Source organism: Tenrec ecaudatus, chromosome 1 (genome assembly GCF_050624435.1).
Source record: "Tenrec ecaudatus isolate mTenEca1 chromosome 1, mTenEca1.hap1, whole genome shotgun sequence".
Classification (NCBI taxonomy): Eukaryota; Metazoa; Chordata; class Mammalia; order Afrosoricida; family Tenrecidae; genus Tenrec; species Tenrec ecaudatus.
The window spans coordinates 41027080-41046432 of NC_134530.1; positions in this window are offsets into that span (position 1 = coordinate 41027080).

Sequence of the window (19353 nt, forward strand, 5' to 3'; positions counted from 1 at the left end):
CACTGGGGGTTTGCAAAGTGATTGTAATCATCAGCTTAACCCGCACAGTGAAGGTCATCACTGCAGCTCACAAACACGGAGACAAGGGGGCTAAGGCTTGGGCAGTGAAAGATTAGGTTAATCATATCAAGTTGCCATTTTGAGAGTTCAAAAATGGTTCTGTATTGGCTCTGGCATATGACTCCGTTGAATAATTTGCACCAGATCATGCAACTCGTTCCATGTCCTCTTCTGACTCTGGCTGGAATTTCTGGCCGCTCTCTGTCCATGTGCTGCGGCAGCCATTCGCCGCACGATCTTCAGCAAAATTGTACTTGCATGTGATATGGATGCAAAAGGTATACCACAGCCTCATTTGTGCATTCCAGTGGGTCATCTTTCTTTGGAAATAGACACACCTATGGGTCTCTTCCAGGCAGTTGGCCACATAGTCGTCTCAAATTTCCTAGCAGAGACGAGCGAGTGCGTGTAGTGCTTCTCTAACTTGTTGAAACATTTCAACTGGTTATTTCGTCCCATCCTGGAGCCTTGTTTTTGCCTGATGCCTTCAGGGCAGCCTGGACTTCTTCCATCAGTTCCGCTGGTTCTTGATCACATGCTATCTCGTGGGTTGGTTGTTCTTCAATGGCTTCAAAGTTGGGCGTTGGATACGGAAGACTGATGAAGAAAGAATTGATGCATGTGAATGATGGTCTGAGGAGGGATATTGAAAGTACCACGGACTGCCAAAGACCAAACCATCTGTCTTGGAGGAAGTGCATCCAGAATGCTCCTTAGAAGCACGGGTACCGAGACTGCATTGCACACACTTTGGACATATGATCAGAAGAGGCCAGCCCCCTGGATAAAGACCCCAAGATTGGTAAAGCGGAGGCGCGGTGAAAAAGAGGAAGTCCCTTGACAAGATGGACTGACCCAGTGGTCACAGCACTGGCCTCAAGCATAACAACCGTGAGACTGGCGCAGGAGAGGGCCGTCTTCATGCTGTTGTACACAGGGCGACTGTGAGTCAGAACGGACAGATGACTTGTCCTTTGGTGAATGACAACTGACCCATCTATCATGTTTTAATTTAACCCTCTTACTGGTGATTCGCATCTAGCTGAATCATTGGCTTCTGTTGGATGAGGGGCAATGGATGTGTGGATGTCTGTCTGAATTTCCACCGGTCTTTCTGTGGGCTTAGCCAGCACACTCAGATACCCGTGGGCTCTTGAGCACCGTCAGGTGGAATAGCTTACTTCAACTAGCTCCTCACTGGACTCTATTAGCGATCACTGTGTCACCAGGGGCCCCAAACTTAATGCCTTAAAACAACAAACATGTATGATCTCACAGGACTTCAGGAGGAGTTGAGCTGTGTGGTTGTGGCTCAGGATTTCTCATGAGGTTACAGGGAAGGCGTTGGTTGGGGCTGCGGTCATCTGAGGAATTAACTAGGGCTGGGGAGCCAACTTCTAAGAAGCGCCAGTCACATGGTTGTTGGCAGGAGACCCCAGATCCTGCCACCTGTAGCTATCGAACTTCCTTCCAACATGGTACCTGGCTACCCTCTGAGCAAGCGATACGAGAGAGAGAGAAAGAGAGAGAGAGAGAAAGAGAGAGAGAGAAAGAGAGAGAGAGCGCCAGAAAGCACAATACCCTTTATAACCCTCCTGCAAAAGTCTACTCTATCGTGTCCACCACACTCTAAACATTTGCTGTTGTCAGGTGCCATAGGGTCCGTTCCAACCCACAGCGACCCTGCGCACAACGGAACAAAACACCGCCCAGTCCTGCACCATGTTCACACTGGTCCTATGTTTGCGCCATTGTTGCAGCCACGGCATCAATCCCTCACTTGGAGCGCCTGCCTCTTTTCTGCTGGTCCTCAATACACTAGGAAACAGAACATTCTAAAGGGCAGCTTGAAAAGACAAAGTAAAATATAATCATGAAATGTTCAAGGACCTAGAGTTAGAATGCCAAAAAAGAAAAAAAAAACACGTTCAACATACCGCATATACTTGAGTATAAGCCAACCTGAATATCAGCCAAGGTACCTAATTTTACCCCAAAAACTGCGCTGTAAAACTCGGCTTATACACGATTATATACGATATCTTAAACTGAAAGAATTCAAGAAAATGTCAAGTCTCGAGATATTGAAAGATTCTATGAGCAAAATACTGAACAATGAAAGGATAATCAAAAGAAGATGGAAAGAATCCACAAAATACCAAAAAGGACTAGTTGGCATCCCACCATTTCCAGAGGTGGCATACGATCCAGAACCAATGGTGCCGAAGGAAGAAGCTCAAGCAGAGAATACCAGAAAGATATTTGCTTGTGCTGTGTTGACTGTTCCAAAGCATTCGACTGCGTGGACCGTAATAAACTATGGACAACCCTGAGAAGAATGGGAATTCCAGAGCCCTTCATTGGACTCATTCGAGAGCTTCTACATGGTTCAAGAGACAGTGGTTCTCATGAGGACAATTAGGAAATATGCCCGGTTTCAAATCATGAAAGGTGTGAGTCAAGGTTGTATCCTCTCCCCAGACTGATCCCATCGTATGCTGATGGGATCATAAGCCGAATTATGGGATGAAGAATGCAACATCAGGATTAGAGAAAGGCTTTTGAACAACTGGAGATATGTAGGTGACACAACCTTGCTTACCAAAAGTCAGGAGGACTTGAGCCCTTGCTGTTGAAGACCAAGGATCGCAGGCTTCACTATAGATTACAACTCAATGTGAAATAAATGCCCAAATCTGCACAGCTGGACCAGTACTAACATCACGATAAATGGAGAAAAGGTTGAAGTTGTCAAGGGTTTTTTGTTTTGCTTGGATCCATAATCAAAGCTCACGGAAGCAGCAATCAAGAGATCAGACGACACATAACACTGGGTAACTCTGCTGCACCAGATCTCTTTAGTGTTGAAAAGCCAGGGGGTTACTTTGAGGTCTAAGGTCTGCCTGACCATAGCCGCAGTACTTCCAGTTGCCCCATGTGTATGTGAAGTTGAACATTGAATAAGGAAGGCTGAAGAAGAATCGATGCTGCTGAATTACGGTGCTGGCGAGGAATACTGAACGTACCGTGGACTGTCAAAAGAACAAACGAATTTGTCTGAAAAGAAATACAGCCGGACTGCTCCTCAGAGGCAAGGGTGGTGAGAGCTTGTCTCATGTACTTTGGCCGGATTGTCAGGGGAGACCAGGCCCTGGAGAAGGAGCCCATGCTTGGTACAGTAGCGGGGCAGCGAAATGGAAGACTTTCAAGGAGATGGGTGGACACGATGGCTGCATCAGTGAGCTCACACCGAGGGTGACTGTGAGGGTGGCACAGGACTGGCAGTGCTGTGCTCTGATGAACTGACTCACAGTGACAGCAAGTCTACACCAGACGCACGTTCCCAAGGACAGCCCGCACTTACGGAGAGACGGATCAGGCGCCACACAAAGGATGGATGACAGAGACCGGGTGCACACATTTTAACACCATCCCCTCACACCTGGCCTAGGTGCTAATAGAAGGCCAGTCTGGGGGGAACTGCCTGGTGTTCTTCCTGGAGTTATGTCCTTAAGCCTGACCCGTTTTTAACATTATTCTTTACACTGGTGTTTCTTTACTCAAATAAGAAGAAAGACAAACTTGATCCCCACCCCACCCCCCTTGAGCCCTATGCCTCTCCTATGTGGGTACAGTGAAGAATGCGATGGGGCTCCCCTTAATCGTCTTATTCCTCGGGGACGATTGCATAATTCATAGACTCCACAGTGCATGCTTAGATGAGGGGCAGGTGTCATCGGGCGTCATGGGAGGGGCGGTGACCTGGGGAAGGAAGACCTGAGTTTTATATACAGATATGCACGCATGGTGCTCAGGAATCTACTCGTCAGCACTCTCTGGGCACCAATAACAGGAAATCCAGCCTAAACTGACTGAAGCAGAAATAGGAAATTTAATAGCTTATTTCAATGAAAAGTCCAGGGGTACATCAGGCTGCAAGTACGTGTCCAGTGACGTGGAGGCGGCGGCTGGCTGTTCATTGATGCTTCAGGCGCCTTCTCACATAAAGTGGACTTGTTTCCGATGTTGCCCGGCCGCCCGGCCAGCACGGACATCCCTGCCCTCCTTGCAGTCAGATCTGCCCATGAGTCCAGGTCTTACCAAGGGATTAGAGTGGCAGTGATGTGTCTGTCTTCCAGTCCCCAAAGCCTGAGATGCAGGTATACCCCATCACTCCAGCTTCTCCCAAAGGCCGAATGCTGAGAACTCCAAGGCCTTAGGGCAGAGTGCCACGTGAGATGGAAGGATCCTGGAGCCCCAGTCCCCTGCAGAAGATGACAGCGGGCGACAATGTGAGCAAACGATACATTTGGATTGGGCTTACTCGTTACAGCAGCTCCCACCGCCCACCCTACAGTGGGGTCGTCAGGGCCTCTTCTCCTGCCTGCCCTCCTCCTGCTTGTTCCTGTTGTTGGCTCTAGGAGGTGGCAAGATGGTGGCCAGTGGCTCTAGAGCACCACTTTCCAGAGCCAAGGCTCGTGGGAAAGAATGCGACCTGTTTCGGAAGGCTTTGAACAAAGTCCCAGATCTATACCATGTTGCTAAGTTCATGAGCTAGTCCCAGAAGAACTGCTGTGTCCAGGGGGGCTGCTGTGTGGGGTTGGTCAGCCTAGCACATAACTTCCCCCGGGGGCTGAGAAGTGGAGCCAATCCCACGCAAACTAGAGGACTGACTGGATGCGGGCCACCTGTCTGTCACCATGGACTTGGACAGTGTCTATGAACTCCCTGGAGGCCAGTGTCCTTTCCAGTATGGCGAGGATCCTGGGCACGATGGGGCATGGGGCATGGGTGCCAGGGGTGGTATGACCTTGGGGAGCTGCCCGGCCCTTACCTTTGTGCCTCGGGGATGCTCAGCTTCCGGTCCAGCTGCAACACTGTGGGAGGGGCTTGTCTGGATCGGGGCTGGCACTCGCAGCCGAGCCTCTTCCTGCCCCTCCAGCCCTTTGTTCTCCCTCCCGTGCACGCGGGGCACTTTCTGGAAGGACATCAATGTCTGGCCCCAAAGAGCACGGTTTTGAACATCACTCGCTCCGTCTCGCCCGCTGCCAGCTCGCCGGTTGGTTCCGCTGGCATACCCAATCCTTTGATCCGAGGGACTTGATCAGAGCCTACTTCCCCCCCTCCAAGGCAGCAGGTTTCCAACCCGGAGGCAGCATTTTCATGTCTTCGGCTCGTCGCCTGTCCAGCGTCGCCTAATGGGAACATGAGGCCGATTGACAGCTAATGAGGTGGATGGTGCTTTCAAACACCTCCTCCCAGAGGTCCTCCAGACTGCCCCGTCCACGTAGCACTCTCTGAACTCCTCCCGACTTCACATCTGCTTCTTCGGAGCCTAATTGTGCTTCGTCCTTTCTGTAAGCGGCTTCCTACTTTCCTGTCTTGTGTAAAGTCCTTCAGGACAAGAATATATTTTCTCCTTCTCTCGTGGTCCCCATGGGTCCTTGGGCAGAGCTGAGCACAGAGCCAAGGAAATGAAATAAAATCAAAATGACATTTATTTAACAGCGACTAACTGTCAGGCACCCCAATGGGCATGTTCGCATCCCAGCTCTCATTTGGTTCTCTCCCACAGCCCTGTGAATTGGATATGCGGACACATATTTCGAAACACAAAGGAGCTGACACTTGAGACAGATTGTACCACACGTCCAAGGTCACCCAGAGAGTGAGAGAAGGGAGGCGGGTTCTGGGATGATGCCATTCATTTGGCGCATAATACATGCCTTCCATGTGCCTAGCTCTGGGCGAGGCTCTTGGGGGAAGGACAGAACTCTCTAGACCAGTGGGTCTCAACCTTCCTAATGCGGTGACCCTTGAATACACTTCCTCATGTGGGGGTGACCCCCCAGCCATAAAAGGATTTTCTGTTGCTACTTCATCACTGTAATGTTGCTACTGTTATGGATCAGGTGACCCCTGTGGTGAAAGGGTCGTGAAACCCCCACAGGGATCGTGACCCACAGGTTGAGAATCGCTCCTCTATAGTCTAGTATAATAGCTAAGAGCAAGGTCTCCAGAGCTGGGCGTTGTGAGTTCAAATCCTCCTCAGGCTGCTTCTGAGCTGGGCCTCAGGCTGCTTCTGAGCTGGGCCAATGTGTACAAAGATGCATTCATTTCACGTGGACAAAGCCCCAGGAGGTAAGTGCTATCTATTACTAGCCCCAGTTGACAGCAGGGGACTCAGACTCAGAGAGGCGCAAGCCTCAGAGCCCGGATTCAAACCCATCCCACCTGGCTTCCCATTCCTAGACTCTGCTTCAATAGGATGCAGTTAAATCAGAGCTTTGGCTCATCTGCGGAGCTTGTGGAAATGCAGCCTCCGATTCAGCGTCCCTGGGTGGACATGGGAGTCCTCAGCAAGGAGTCCAGCCGGAATGAATGGTTCAAAGCCCTGACTTCAATCAACAGAATGATTTTTGCCAGGCCCCCTGGGGGGTCAGTTTTCACAACTCCCACAGGGGCTGAGCCAGCCACCTCCTCCTTTCCTCGGACTCTGAATGGGGGTGAAGTCATGGTCCTCAAGGGTGGCTCTGAACATGTTCCAGAGGCTGTAGACCTGGCGGTGTGGCGTGGCTGCCCAGTAGTGGTCCGCCTCGGAGCAGCCACGGGCCCACACGGAAAAGCTCTCTGGCCGAGTGGCTTTCAGGCTTCTGATTGATCGGTGGGTGTCTTTGCCTCCACTTGACTGGACATTCACGGTGGGGGTCACATGCCACCCAGACGGACTCTGGTGTGGCCCTTGCTGACAGCCCAGGCAGGAAGTACCCAAACCCATCAGTGGCTGATGGTGGGGGCCTGGGGGATTGATCTGGACACACCGTCACCCTCTGGTCCTATCTGTCCCCTGAGGCTCAGATGCTGGAGATTGAAGATGTCCCGAAGACCAGCTTCGTCTCAGAAGGTGGCTGGTGTCTGCGGAGGGTTAGGTCTTATGCAGGACCTTGATGCTCCCCTCCCCCATCCCACACCCTCTTTCTTTACTTTTTGAACTTCGTCTGAAATAAGTATGAAATATTTCCACACCAGCCCTCTTTACTCATGGGAGCTGACCAGGAGTCTCTGGCCAGGTGATGGCTAGCGTGATGGCTAGCCTGGGGGCTGCTGAATGCGAGGCTGGAGGTGTGAGTCTGCCCAGGGGGGCCTAGGAAGAAAGGCCTGAGGATGGACTTGGGGCAAAGCAGCTTCTGCAAGCCCTGTGGACCATGGTTCTGCTCAGACACCCATGGGGCAGCCGTGAGCCGGAATCCACTGGGTGATGATTGATAGGGGTGATGCTGCTGCTTCTCCTGTCTCAGAAGTGCGGCGCTGGGCTGTGCACTTGGGGTGGCATGCACTCCTGTTCCCAGCACCGTGGAGGACCTGCCGGGAACCTGCCCCACACTGTGTCTCATGTGTCTCCACCTCCCACAGCACGTGCAGGGCGGGCTGGTGTCGCTCTTCCCGTTGACAGGTGAGATGAGTGAGGCTCCTGAGGCAGAGCCTGACCAGCCTTTGGCTGCAGCATAAGTGGTGGTGCAGAGACCTGTCCCTGTCCAGATGACCTCGCTTGCTCCTTCTCCCCTCATATGGCGCTGGGGCAGGACGTGGGTGCCCCCATTGTCTGTGTGGGAACCCCTGCACTGGCCTGGGCCTTCCTGGGCTCTCCGGGGATTCCTATTTGACTGAATTAAGATACATGCTGAGGGCCTGACTAGGACCCGCCCCAGTGTCAGTTTGCAAAGATCTCGTGCGTGGGGTGTGTGTTGCTGGGATTCTGGAGGAGATGCCACTGGCATGCCAAGTATCAGGAGGGCCACCCACCCACAGATCACTTTCAGTGGAGCGTCCAGACTAAGACAGACTAAGAAGAAAGGCCTGGTGATCTATTTCTGACAATTAACCAATGAGAACCAAAGGAGTCACACTAGAATATTGTCTAACATCCAAGGATTACACATTATCCAGTAAGCAAGGCTTACTTGTGCTTACATGTGAGACTGTGCACGACAGATGAGTAAGCAAGCACGAGCTTACCTTGCTTCCTGGGCATCCCTCCCTCTCTCAAACCAAGGTCAACCATTGCCATCAAGCCTGTTCTGGCTCCTAGCGCCCTCACTCACTGCCCGCGAGTCATTGCTGACTCAGCAACCCTTTGTGGGCTTCTGAGATCGAAACTGTTTATGGGAGTAGAAAGCCTAGTCTTTCTTTCAAGGAGCTGCTGGTGGTTTTGAACTGCTGACCATGTAGGTCACAGCCCAACTTGTAACCACTACACCACCATGGCTCTGATAGAGCCCCTAGAGGGCAGAGAATGGCCCCATGTGGTTTTCAAGCCTGCAACTATGATGGAAGCTGGCTGCCATATCTTTGTCCTGCAGAGTGGCGGTGGGTTCGAACCACTGACCATCTTGTTAACAGATGAGTGCTTTGTCCACTGGGCCCCCAGGACTCTCTTCATCCCTGCCAGGGGTCATAAAGTTGGAGAGGTTTTCATCTGCAGGAAGGTGCTGTGGGCTGGAGAGAGAGACAGATGCCAGTCAGACGTAGAAGCAGAGTCTTTGATGTGGTGGGGAAACGTGAAATTGTTCACTTCAAATCAGTAAGTAAGCACAGTGAGTCTGTGCTTACCTTGCTAACTAGTGACCCTGACAGTGCGGTCAGTGAGTCCTGGGGCGAGCAGACACTTGAAACACCCAGTGAGCTTGGTGCAGACCAGGACCTTCGCTGCCGTTGCCTGGGGCGTAGCTGGGAGTTTGAGCCAGCTCTGCAGGGAATGCCCCCTGGAAGAGGCCACAGAATTCATCAGCAGAGTGATTCCTGGGATTCTGTGTGGTTTCCTGCAGCTTGCCGAGGACCACACATCCGGTGGCTTCGAACCACTCGCTGTCCCAACTGTTCCTCTGGTGAAAGGGAAAGTGAGTGGAGCACAACTGAATGGAGATGCTTACCTGTTGCTGCCCCGTCTGCTCCACTCTGTGGACCGACCGTGTGCAGCAGGACAATGCACTGCTTCTCTGGAGCAGGGGAGTAGTCAGCAGGGCATGGATTCCAGTAGAGGCTTGCTTATTTACATGTCTATACTTGATGGGGTTTAAGAAAGGGCAGCTGGTTACCCCTTCCCTCTGGGCCCAGGGCAGGACCGGATTGAGGGACAGAAAGAGGTGACTGACATCCTGATTGCTGAAAACAAGGTTTTCTTTTCTCCTGGTTCTGCAGTCCAACCTCAGGGTGTCGGCAGGGCTGTGCCTTGGGGGAGAAACCTGCTGCCTCGCCTAACTTCCTTGGCTTACAGATGCATCACTCCGTTCCCTGCCCCCATCGTCACATGGCCCTGGTGTCTCCTGGTCCATGGTGTGACTCTCTAGAAGGGAACCAGCCATTGGATTGAGGACCACTCTGATGCTGGGGGGCCCTCAGCTTAATAAAACACGTCTGCGAAGGCCTGGTTTCCAAATTAGGCCCCATTCAAAATGATGGAGGTGCATGAATTTTGGGGGAGACACTAGTCAAGTTTGCTGATTCTAAGCCTTCGCTTACCAGCGTGTGTGCTCGGGGAAGTCACTTACCTTGTTTGAGCCCCAGGTCTCTCCTTTGCACAAATGGGGCGAGTGGGGCCCACCCCTGTTGCACTGTGAAGTTAAGCACGATGGGGACACCACCACAACCGGCCTTCTGCGGAAGTTAAACCCGGGCGCTGTCATTAAGCAAAACATGCCCGTGAGCATGGCAGGTGCGATTTATATTTAGAAGGGGTTATCTGTAAAAGGTAGTGGATTCCAATCGGGGCAAGCACAATCTAGGTACTTAGTTACATATTCATAATGACTGGCCTTGATCGGGGCGGCGGATGGCTTCTTTGCTCTGTGCCCAACTCGAGAACCAACTGGGAACAACAGATGCCTGGGCCAGAGAGAGAATGAATGGTCAGAGCATCCCGAATGGGAGGAAGCCCTGAAAGGCATGACTGAGATGGTCCAGGGCCTCCTGCTGAGTAGAAACTCCATTGGGTACCCTCTGCAGGCAGAGGAGGAGACTCACAACTGAGATCCACCAATCACAGAGCAGAGACGCACATCGCACATCCACCAATCAGAGCGCACGGATGCGGTTTCCAGGCAATGGGAAACGCGGGAAGGTTGCCCCTGTGAAGGTGTTTGAACCCCGGCCCTGGACCGCATCAGTACACAACAGCGTCGGATTTCGACCGGAGATGCCGAGAAGATTTTGCATACAGGCTCAAACAAAGCATCGGAATCCGAGCCAACACACGTGATTTTGTCAACAAAAGCAGTTGGTGTTTTGGTCACTCGTGTTACTTGGTGTTGTTAGTACGCGTTGTTGAAACCTTTGCAGCTGCGTAGTAAACCCTTTTAGAAAACAGTTACGGAAACACTGACAGCGGGCCACATTAGACAGATTCTTTTTCAGAGAAAGTCAGTCAGGTTCTAGTGAAAAAAGACAAAGAAGGGCAAAAACTGAAAAGCAGCAAAGAGTTGATTTGAGGGAAGGCGATTCCCCTTCCAAACACTGACTCTCCATCCCTCCTCTCCACATCCGTGTCCACAGATCCAGATCCTCATCCATCTCAAGGTATGGGCCGTACTGTAGTTGTTAAAAACTTTCTTTTAGTTTAATTTAAATTATTTTATTGGGAGCTCGTACAATTCTTATCACAATCCATACATCCATCCATTGTGTCAAGCACATTTGTATACTTGTTGCCATCATCATTCTCAAAACATTTGCTTTCTACTTGAGCCCTTGGTATCAACTCCTCATTTTCCCCCTCCCTCCCCAGCCCCGTCTCCCTCATGAACCCTTGATACTTTATTAATTATTATTATTTTATCATAGCTTACACTTCCCAACATCTCCCTTCACCCACTTTTCTGTTGGCCACCCCCGAGGGAGGAGGTTATATGTAGATTCTTATCATTGGTTCCCCCTTTCCACCCCACCTTCCCTCAACCATCCTGATATCACCACTCTTGCCACTGGTCCTGAGGGTGGATTCCCAGTGTTTCCAGTTCCTATCTGTACCAGTGTACATCCTCTGGTCTAGCCAGGTTTGTAAGGTAGAATTGGGATCATGATAGTGGCGGGGGTGGAGGTGGGGGGAGGAAGCATTTAACAACTAGAGGAAAGTTGTGTATTTCATCGATGCTACACTGCACCCTGACTGGCTCGTCTCCTCCCCATAACCCTCTGCAAAGGGATGTCCAGTTGCCTACAGAAGGGCCTTGGGTCCCCACCCCTCACTCCCCTCATTCATGATGATATGGGATTTTGTGCTTTGGTGCTTGATACCTTATCTCTTCAACCCCTTGAGATCACGCAGACAGGTGTGCTTTTTCCGCTTTTTAAATGTGTTTCTTATTTAAATTATATTATTTAACTGAACTTTTTACTTAGAAATTTCTGTGTAATGTTTTATATAAAAAGGCAAGGTTAGGGTTAAAAACTTGGTGGTTGAGATGGATTAATCTGTTTTTGGTTATTTCTTAAGGGAAAATTGATCCGGAACTCAACTGCATCGCATGGGTTAGCATCGAGATCCAGGATTCTACAGTAATCCCGGCGTTTCCACCCTCTAGCCTGGTGACCTGCAGCAAGTGACTTAGGCGCTCTGCACCTCAGTGTCCTCATCTGTGAAATGGGGATTCTGAGATCTTCCGGTTCCCAGGCCTGTGTGAGAATGAAATGATTTAATAATCTCTGTAAAGTACTTGGAACAAAGTAAGAGCTTAATCAATATCAGCTTCTCCGCTCTGATGGCCCTCCCTGTCACTCCTGTGCCATACTTAGGGATCCGTAGAAGGGACTTGGGCATTCAAGGAGGATGGCAAGGTGTTTGTCCTACACGCTGATTCTGGGATGGGGCAGAGAGTCATGGGCCCCCCACCCCCCGAAGGTGCCCTGGGAAGTGCACACCGGGGTGAGCTATAGACTGTGAAGGGCTGTTTCAATCACAGGCATTGATGATGTTATTGCAAAGCGGGTGTGCTGCTGGCAGTGTCTGCATGGGCAGAAAGACAAATGCCAGGAACAGCAGTTCTGCCTGGCACTGGGACTGGGCTGGGCCTGGGGATCCTGGGTGGGCAGAGTACCCGGCCAAGGCCTTGACAGGCTGTGGGCCTGGAGTTGACACAGCCAGAGGGTGGTGGGAGCCTGGGCAGCAGGATGATGTCACCTGGGAAGGAATCACCTGCCTCTCCCCAGAGCACCTGGCTGAGGTTTTCCCTTCCTGTGAGAATCCATCAAGCTGCCCGAGGAGGTGGCCGATGCCTGGAATCGGCCCTTCTAGGGACAAGAGCCTTATGGCGCAGCAGTGCTCAGCCAGGGGTGATGGCAGCTCACCGCTGTGCACCGAAGGTGTCCATCCTGGACGGTGGCATCTTGGGTTGTGGCTGGAGTAGACAGAAAGAAATAAGAATCCCTCTGAGTGTCAGCTCGCTCAACGTATCCCAAAGTCAAACAAAACTAATGTGCTTATTGAGAAAGTTTGGATGGATCCGATAGGAGCATCCTGGATTTGCGTCCTTGGGCACATCATCGAATCTCTCTGAGCCCCGATCTTTGTATCCTGGGGAAAATCAAGCAGAGCTGAGCCCTGGTTGTGTCCCGGGTTACACGCTGGGCTGCTAGCCCCCAGGCAGCAGTTGGAAACCACCAGCCACTCCTTGGGAAGACTCGTCTGGGAGAGAGTGACAGTCTTGGAAACCCACAGGGACAGTTCTTCCCTGTCCTGTAGGGGCGCTGTGCGGTGACAGCGAGGACAGTGCGCTGCCTCTCTCTGGGGCATTAGGAAGAGGAAGAGCTGGATGCATCTGCATCCGGTTGCTCTCTGCCTGGGACACAGCAAGTGCTCAATGAACCGTCGTGGTGGCCGTGACGCTGGCTAGTCAGTGTGGTGGCGGTGGACATGATGCTGGCGATGGGGGTACTGATGGTGGCGGTGGTCGTTATGGGGAGGGGGTGGTAGAGTACCCTGATGGGGGTGAACAGCATGAAGGTTGTGCACTCTTCATGAAAATGTTTGTTTAGGAGAAGAACTCATTTGTCATAGTCTTAAGAGAAGGAACGGGCTTTGCACGGAGAGGCGACGGCGGCACGTGCAATAGGTTGGAAGCGGGAAGTGGCAGGGATTTCACTGTTGCTGTACCCAGAAGCCTGAGGGGTCAGACATGGGCTGGAGGGGAAGGTGGGACATGAACAACAGACCAAGGAGTTTGTGCCCTTGTGTTGATGGGGAGGCCCTGATGACAGTACTGTCAAGGAGGAGCAGTGGTCTAGACACATTGGATGTTATCTGCTCCTGTGTGTGTGTGTGTGTGTGTGTGTGTGTGTGTGTGTGTAGGGGTGGTGGGGGGATTGGTGGCCATACCAGAGACCCATGAAGGAGAGGTGTGGTCCCGGGGTGGATGTGCAGGGACCGGATGTGTCAGTGAGTTTGTGAACTATAGCAGAGCGTGGCAAGACCAAGAGAGCTGCTTAATCACCCAGGTGGGTCCTTCGGATTTTGTTCGGTTCTGTGGGTCGGATGCTCATGACAGAAAGAGGCTTCTGCGCTCTTCTTAAACGCTAATCATGCAAGACACAGACTAGCTACAGTCCAGAGCTCAAGTAAACCTTGATTCGCATTCATTCATTGAATACTAACTGAGCACCCGATCCTCACCGAGGCATGCATCGGTGAACTAGACAACATCTTGACCTATAGGGAGCTTTCCTTCTCGAGGATATCCTCCACTGGATGGGTCCCCACTGTTGACCACAGACCAGTCCTCTGACCTGAACTTCAGCCTGGCCCTCAGCAGAGATCGGTCAAAGGAAGGTCATTCAGGATTCTGCCCTCAACAAACACCACAAGCTCCCACTGTGTGCTAGGTGCTATGTGGTTGGGAGGAAGGTCGGGGAGAGTACCCAGAGGCACTGATGGGGTGAGGGTCTGGAGACCTCCATGTCATTCACTCGCATTGCTGGAGCTACCACCCGCCACGTCTGTTTGAGCAGCCTCAGGAGAGAGTTGCATGCAGTCCCTTCTTGATGAGAACTTTGCCCCCTGATTGGTTTCTCTGTGTGTGTGCGTGTATGCATGTATATATGTTTATGTATGTGTTGGTTTAATAGGGTTGGGGAGAGATCCTGGACACAGCAGCTCCTGAGCCAAGTTTTTCTGGAAAAATCATTTGCTGGCACTCAGGATAAGGAACCCACAGAGGGGTCGTGATGAGTTGGCATCAACCGGATGGCAGTGACTTATGCAGAAGCCTGATCGTGCCCGTGCAAATATGTTTCTCTCTCCAAATGGCACACCCCCTGAGGCCAGGAGACCAACCAGCCAGCCACCCAAATCAAACCCACTAGCCATCGAATTGATTCTAACTCATGTTGCTGTTAGGTGCTGGCAAGTTGATTCTGACCCCGAGGGACGACCCTCTGTACAACAGGACAAAAGACGGCCGGCCCCGTGCCATCCTCCCAATTGTTCTTCTGTCTGGACCTTTCGTTGCAGCCACCGCGTCGGTCCATCTCGGAGCACATCTACACAAACCTTTGTGGGAACGGACAGCCTCATCCTGCTCCCGGGGAGCAGCTGGGGGGTTTGAACCGCTGATCTTGCTTTCAGTAGTCCAAAGTCTAGCCTGGGATGGGCTCCAGCCCACCAGGGACCCAGCACAGCATGCCCTGCGTCCCGCCCCAGAGAACAGAGCCAGAAACGCCAGTCCACCCCAGCAGAGTGAATTCCACTTCGTGTGGCTCCTGGGAGGAGCTAGCCACCCTGCCCTGCGCCGCCCTCACGAGCATTGCTGCAGTTGAGCCCATGGTTGCAGCACGATGTCCATTTATTTTACGAGGAGTCTTCCTCTGTTTCGCTGCTCCCCTGCTCTCCCGAGCCCGATGCCCTTCTCCACGGACTGGTCTCTCCTGACGACATGGTCACAGTACGTGGGCGCTCGTCTTGTCATCCTCGCTTCTGCGGAGTGCTCTGGCTTCTGTCCTTCTCTCGCAGATCTGAAGTGCACCTCGCAGTGACTCTAGATGTGCTTCCTGAGCCTCAATATTTCAGGGGACGGTCAGCCTCTTCATTCTCCCAGAGAGTGGCTGGTGGGTTCGAACCAGCGACCTTGATGTTTGCAGTTCAGAGCTGAACCCACAGCACCCCAAAGGGCTCTTTAATATCCTGGGCCCAGCACTGGGCATAGGGACTTGGCTATGATGTGCTGAATGAATGAAGTCATGCATGAATGAGATCCTCGGACTGCTTCCGCCCAGTGCTTCCTCCTTTCTTGGAACCAGCGTCTGGCTGCCTCCGGAAGGCCCGGGCAGCCAACCCCATGGAAATATAGTGTTATCTAAATGCTAAATAGCAGCAGTAACGGCCGAGATAGGCTCTATGAACAACGCGTCGGCTTATTGGCCATCCCCTGCCTCTGGCCGCCCTGCACTGCGCTGCTCCTGCAGCCTGTCCGCCTGGCTTAGTGCTCGCACTTCGTCAGGGGCTCCCCGGCTCTCCCGACCTGCTCAGGCGGGGGAGGGGCTAGGCCACTGTATTTCTTGCGGAGGGGCTGGTGAAGAGGGTGGGGAGGGAGCTAGCGGTGCGGGCCTCTTGCGTGACCTTGGCAGATGCCCGACATCCTCCGTCTCCTCATTGAGAAATGAAAAAAGAGTGTTATTATCGAAAATAAAAATCAGTCCATCGAACACGGACTCCCTGGACGGTGCCAACGGCCTCTAGCACACTCCGCTGGGAGTTCGAGGCCTCGCAGAGGTGCCTTGGAAGCAAAGGCTGGTGGCCGACTTCCGAAAGAGAAGGGGCCCTAGCAACCACAGGGCAACGCCCAGAGTTGGCGTGGTCACCAAGGCAACAGGGGAGGTGCTTTTCCGGTTTGTTTTGAGGAAGGATGGCTCCTGTCACAGAACCAGGTCCTTTCTTCCCATCCGCTCCGAGGATTCTGCAGACCCAGACAGGAGGCTTCGGAGGGGCAAGGAAACCCCAGCCAGTATAAATAGGATTTAGCCCTAGGCTGTCTGGCTGCAAACCTCCAGCGGGGAAGGGCTGGGCCGGATCAGAAGTCTGCAAAATGTTTGTAGTGAAGAGCTTTGTTCCATCACAGTCCTACACAGGAACTCCCTCCCGAAAACACATGAAAGCAGAGTGGGTCTGACTGAAGCTGGAGGGGGGGGTGGTGCTGTGGGTCCTTCAGGTGCCCCTCGCCCTCCCTGAAGCAGGCGGCTTTCAAAGCCTCAGTCACCCTGGGCCGTGGGGGGAGGGGGGACGAAAGGCTGGTGGCGGTAGGGACCTGGGAATTCATGGAGCCTGTCTTCTCCTGGTGGACGGGACCGGGGCCCATGAGATACTTACACCCCCACCCCCTGGGCAGACCCAGACCCCTGAGTGAGCATTGCCCCTGCTTCCCGGTGGACTCCAGGACCGTGGATTACCCAGGCGGGGGGCCACCGTAGGGGGTGGGGCCTTTGACCTGTGAGAGTAGAGAGGGGTTGTGGGAGGATGACATCCCCCAGCCCCTGGGGCTTGATGTTTGGGGTCCTGGGTGTGGCTCTCTGGATAATGAGGCGGAGTGTGGGGGCTGGCTGGGCTTGGAAGGTCAGAACCCAGCTCTGGGCAGAAACAGGCATGTGAGAGGGTGTGATGGGCAGATTGGAAATCTGGTTAAGGACCTGATGTGGCAGTGATTTCCCCATGGGTGGGCAGTCACAGGAGTTCAGGTGACTTGGTCCTCGGATGAGCAGCGGGGGGTGGGAGGTGGGGCTCGGGGAAGGGAATAGGTTCTCAGAGAGGGGCCCCTCGGGGCACAGATGGTGCAGGGAAAGACTGCAGATGAGATCAGCTACAGAGCTCTCCTTTTGGGGAGCTTCCAAACACCCCCCTCTGGCAAAGGCCTGGCCCATGCTTCCATTCCCTATCACCCTGCCCTCTCTCCCTGTCCTTGCTCAGTGACCTAGGCCTCATCAGAAGAACACCGCCCACTTGTCCTGCCTGGGACCTGGGACTTGTGGCTACTGGCCCCAGCAAACACGCCAACCTTAGACATCCCAGGGTACTAGGAGGTGGCTGCAGGAAACGATTCCCTCGAGAGTCTCTGGGGGTGGGACATGCCAGAGAGCTGACTGGCACCTGCGTCTGGGCCTGCCCCTCACCCCACTCCTGTCCCCCTCCCCAGCCCCCTTCGTCCTCAGGCTGGCTCCAGGCGCTGCAGGGAGGGCTTTCAGGCTGCCTCCGCCATCCGTCACCCTAGGTGGACTCCGCAGGGTCCATTTGGTTTATTAACATACACACTCTTGGCACGAGCCTGGGAATGGCAAATTGGATGGGAGTTCACGGAAGTCAGGGGATGTGTTTATCACCAACTGCTCCATCACCTGTCCAGGTTCCTGGCAGCCAGGGTGGCCCGGACTGGTCCTGGGAGGGTGGGGACAGGGAAAGCGGAGGTGGCAGGGATGAAAATCGATGGCCTGCTCTCTGCTCTCGGTTCTGTAGCTGCTGCCCAGAGAGTGAGCTGGGGTGCGGTCACCTCTGGGTCTCTGGGTCTCCATCAGGGGTCACAAGGCCGCATGCATAGCACCTGGTCTTTGGAATTCGGGCCTTCAGGGTTTTGGGACCCTCTGGCTGTGGTATCACCAGCCAATCCCTCTGTCCACCTCCGCTGTCACGGAGCCTCGCTGCCTCACTTCCCCTGCCTGTCAAATGAGGACAGAGAGTCTTGTTCATCCACCATTTACCTGAGCCTCTCCTCTGTACTTCAGGGGCCCTGGGGACGCTCCACCGGAGGCAGATGTGGCGGGTCTGCTTTTGTCCACACTGAAGCCTGAGAGCCCACGGGAGCACTTTGTTTCTGTCCTATGGGCTCAGTCTGGGTTGGAGTCGTCCAACACTGAGGGCTTTGGGTGTCACTGTCGGTGCTGAGTACCATGTGAAGAACCCCTGGCGCAGAGAGGGTCACCCTCGGAAGAGAGGGGACCAGGGAGAGGGCATTCCGTCAGAGGGAATGGCGTGTGCAAACGTTTAAGGCAGTGGTTTTCAACCTGTGGGTCGAGATCCCTTTGGGGGTCCAATGACATTTTCACAGGGGTTGCCCGATTCATAACAGTAGCAAAATGACAGTGATGAAGTAACAACCAAAGTAATTTTATGATTGGGGGTGGGGGGGTCACCACTACACGAGGAACTGTATGAAAGGGTCGTGGCATTTGGAAGATTGAGAACCGCTGGTTCAGGGATCGTCATGCAGTGAGGTCAGCAGTTCGAAACCATTACCTGTTCAGTAGGAAAAAGGAATTTCCACTCTTGTAAATATTTACCATTTCAAACACCCACAGGGGCAGTCATACCCTGTCTTGTAGGGCTGTTACGAGTTGGCATCGTGTTGAGGGCAGTGAGTCACACCCAGCACACCTAGGAGTGGACAAAATGAAGGGGTTTTGAGAGGGCACCTGTTGGAGGGGGAATAACTGCAAGGATGGAGGAAAGCCCCTCCCTCCCCCCTTTTTAAGGACTCCCAGCCCCGTAGCCTACCAGAGGGTGCAAACACAGGACAGGTCTTCTGCACTCTGGGAGGGCATGTGGCTGGTGGGCTCTGCTGATAGGTTCTGCTCCTGGGGAGCGGACAGGCTGCCCCAGCCTTCCGGGTGCACCAGAGGTTGGGTCTGGCTCCTCACCCAGGAAGGGCAGGCTGGTCCCTTTGAGCAGCAAACCATTTGCTTTAATGAATGCCTTCTTTCGGTCCACTGATCTCCACCACAGGGCGTGCCCCTCGGTGCCTCCTGAGTGCCACCCAAGGGGCTGGGTTTGATCTCCTGGGACAAGAGTCATTTCTCCTCCGTGGAGAACTGTCTTTGGAGAGGACGGGAGGCTCCCGGCACCCTGTTGGCTTTTTCTGGAGGGGAAAACTGAGTCCTGGTGGCTTGTTCTTCCAGTGCACACGGGGCAGAGGCAGGCTGTTCTCCTGGACTAGGCATCTTCCAGCCCTGCAGCAAAGGCCAAGGCCTGCTACCTGTCCTTCTCCATCTCTCCTTCCATTAGCCTCGCCCCTGCCTCCTCCTCACACATCTCTGTTTCCCTCTGTCCCCCCGCCCCACGCTGCTACTGGGCCAGAGAGGCTCACCCTCAGCCGTGGACCCCAGTGCCACCTGGCCGGGCCTCTGTGAGCACGTGAGCGAGAATGTAGGTCAGGGTGGTGGTGCTGTGAAGGAGAGTGGTCCATGGGGAGGGGCGCCAGTGCTCAGCCTCCAGGCCTTGTCCTCCTGAACTCACAAGAGTGGAAGTTGGAAAATGGGTTAAGTGCACTG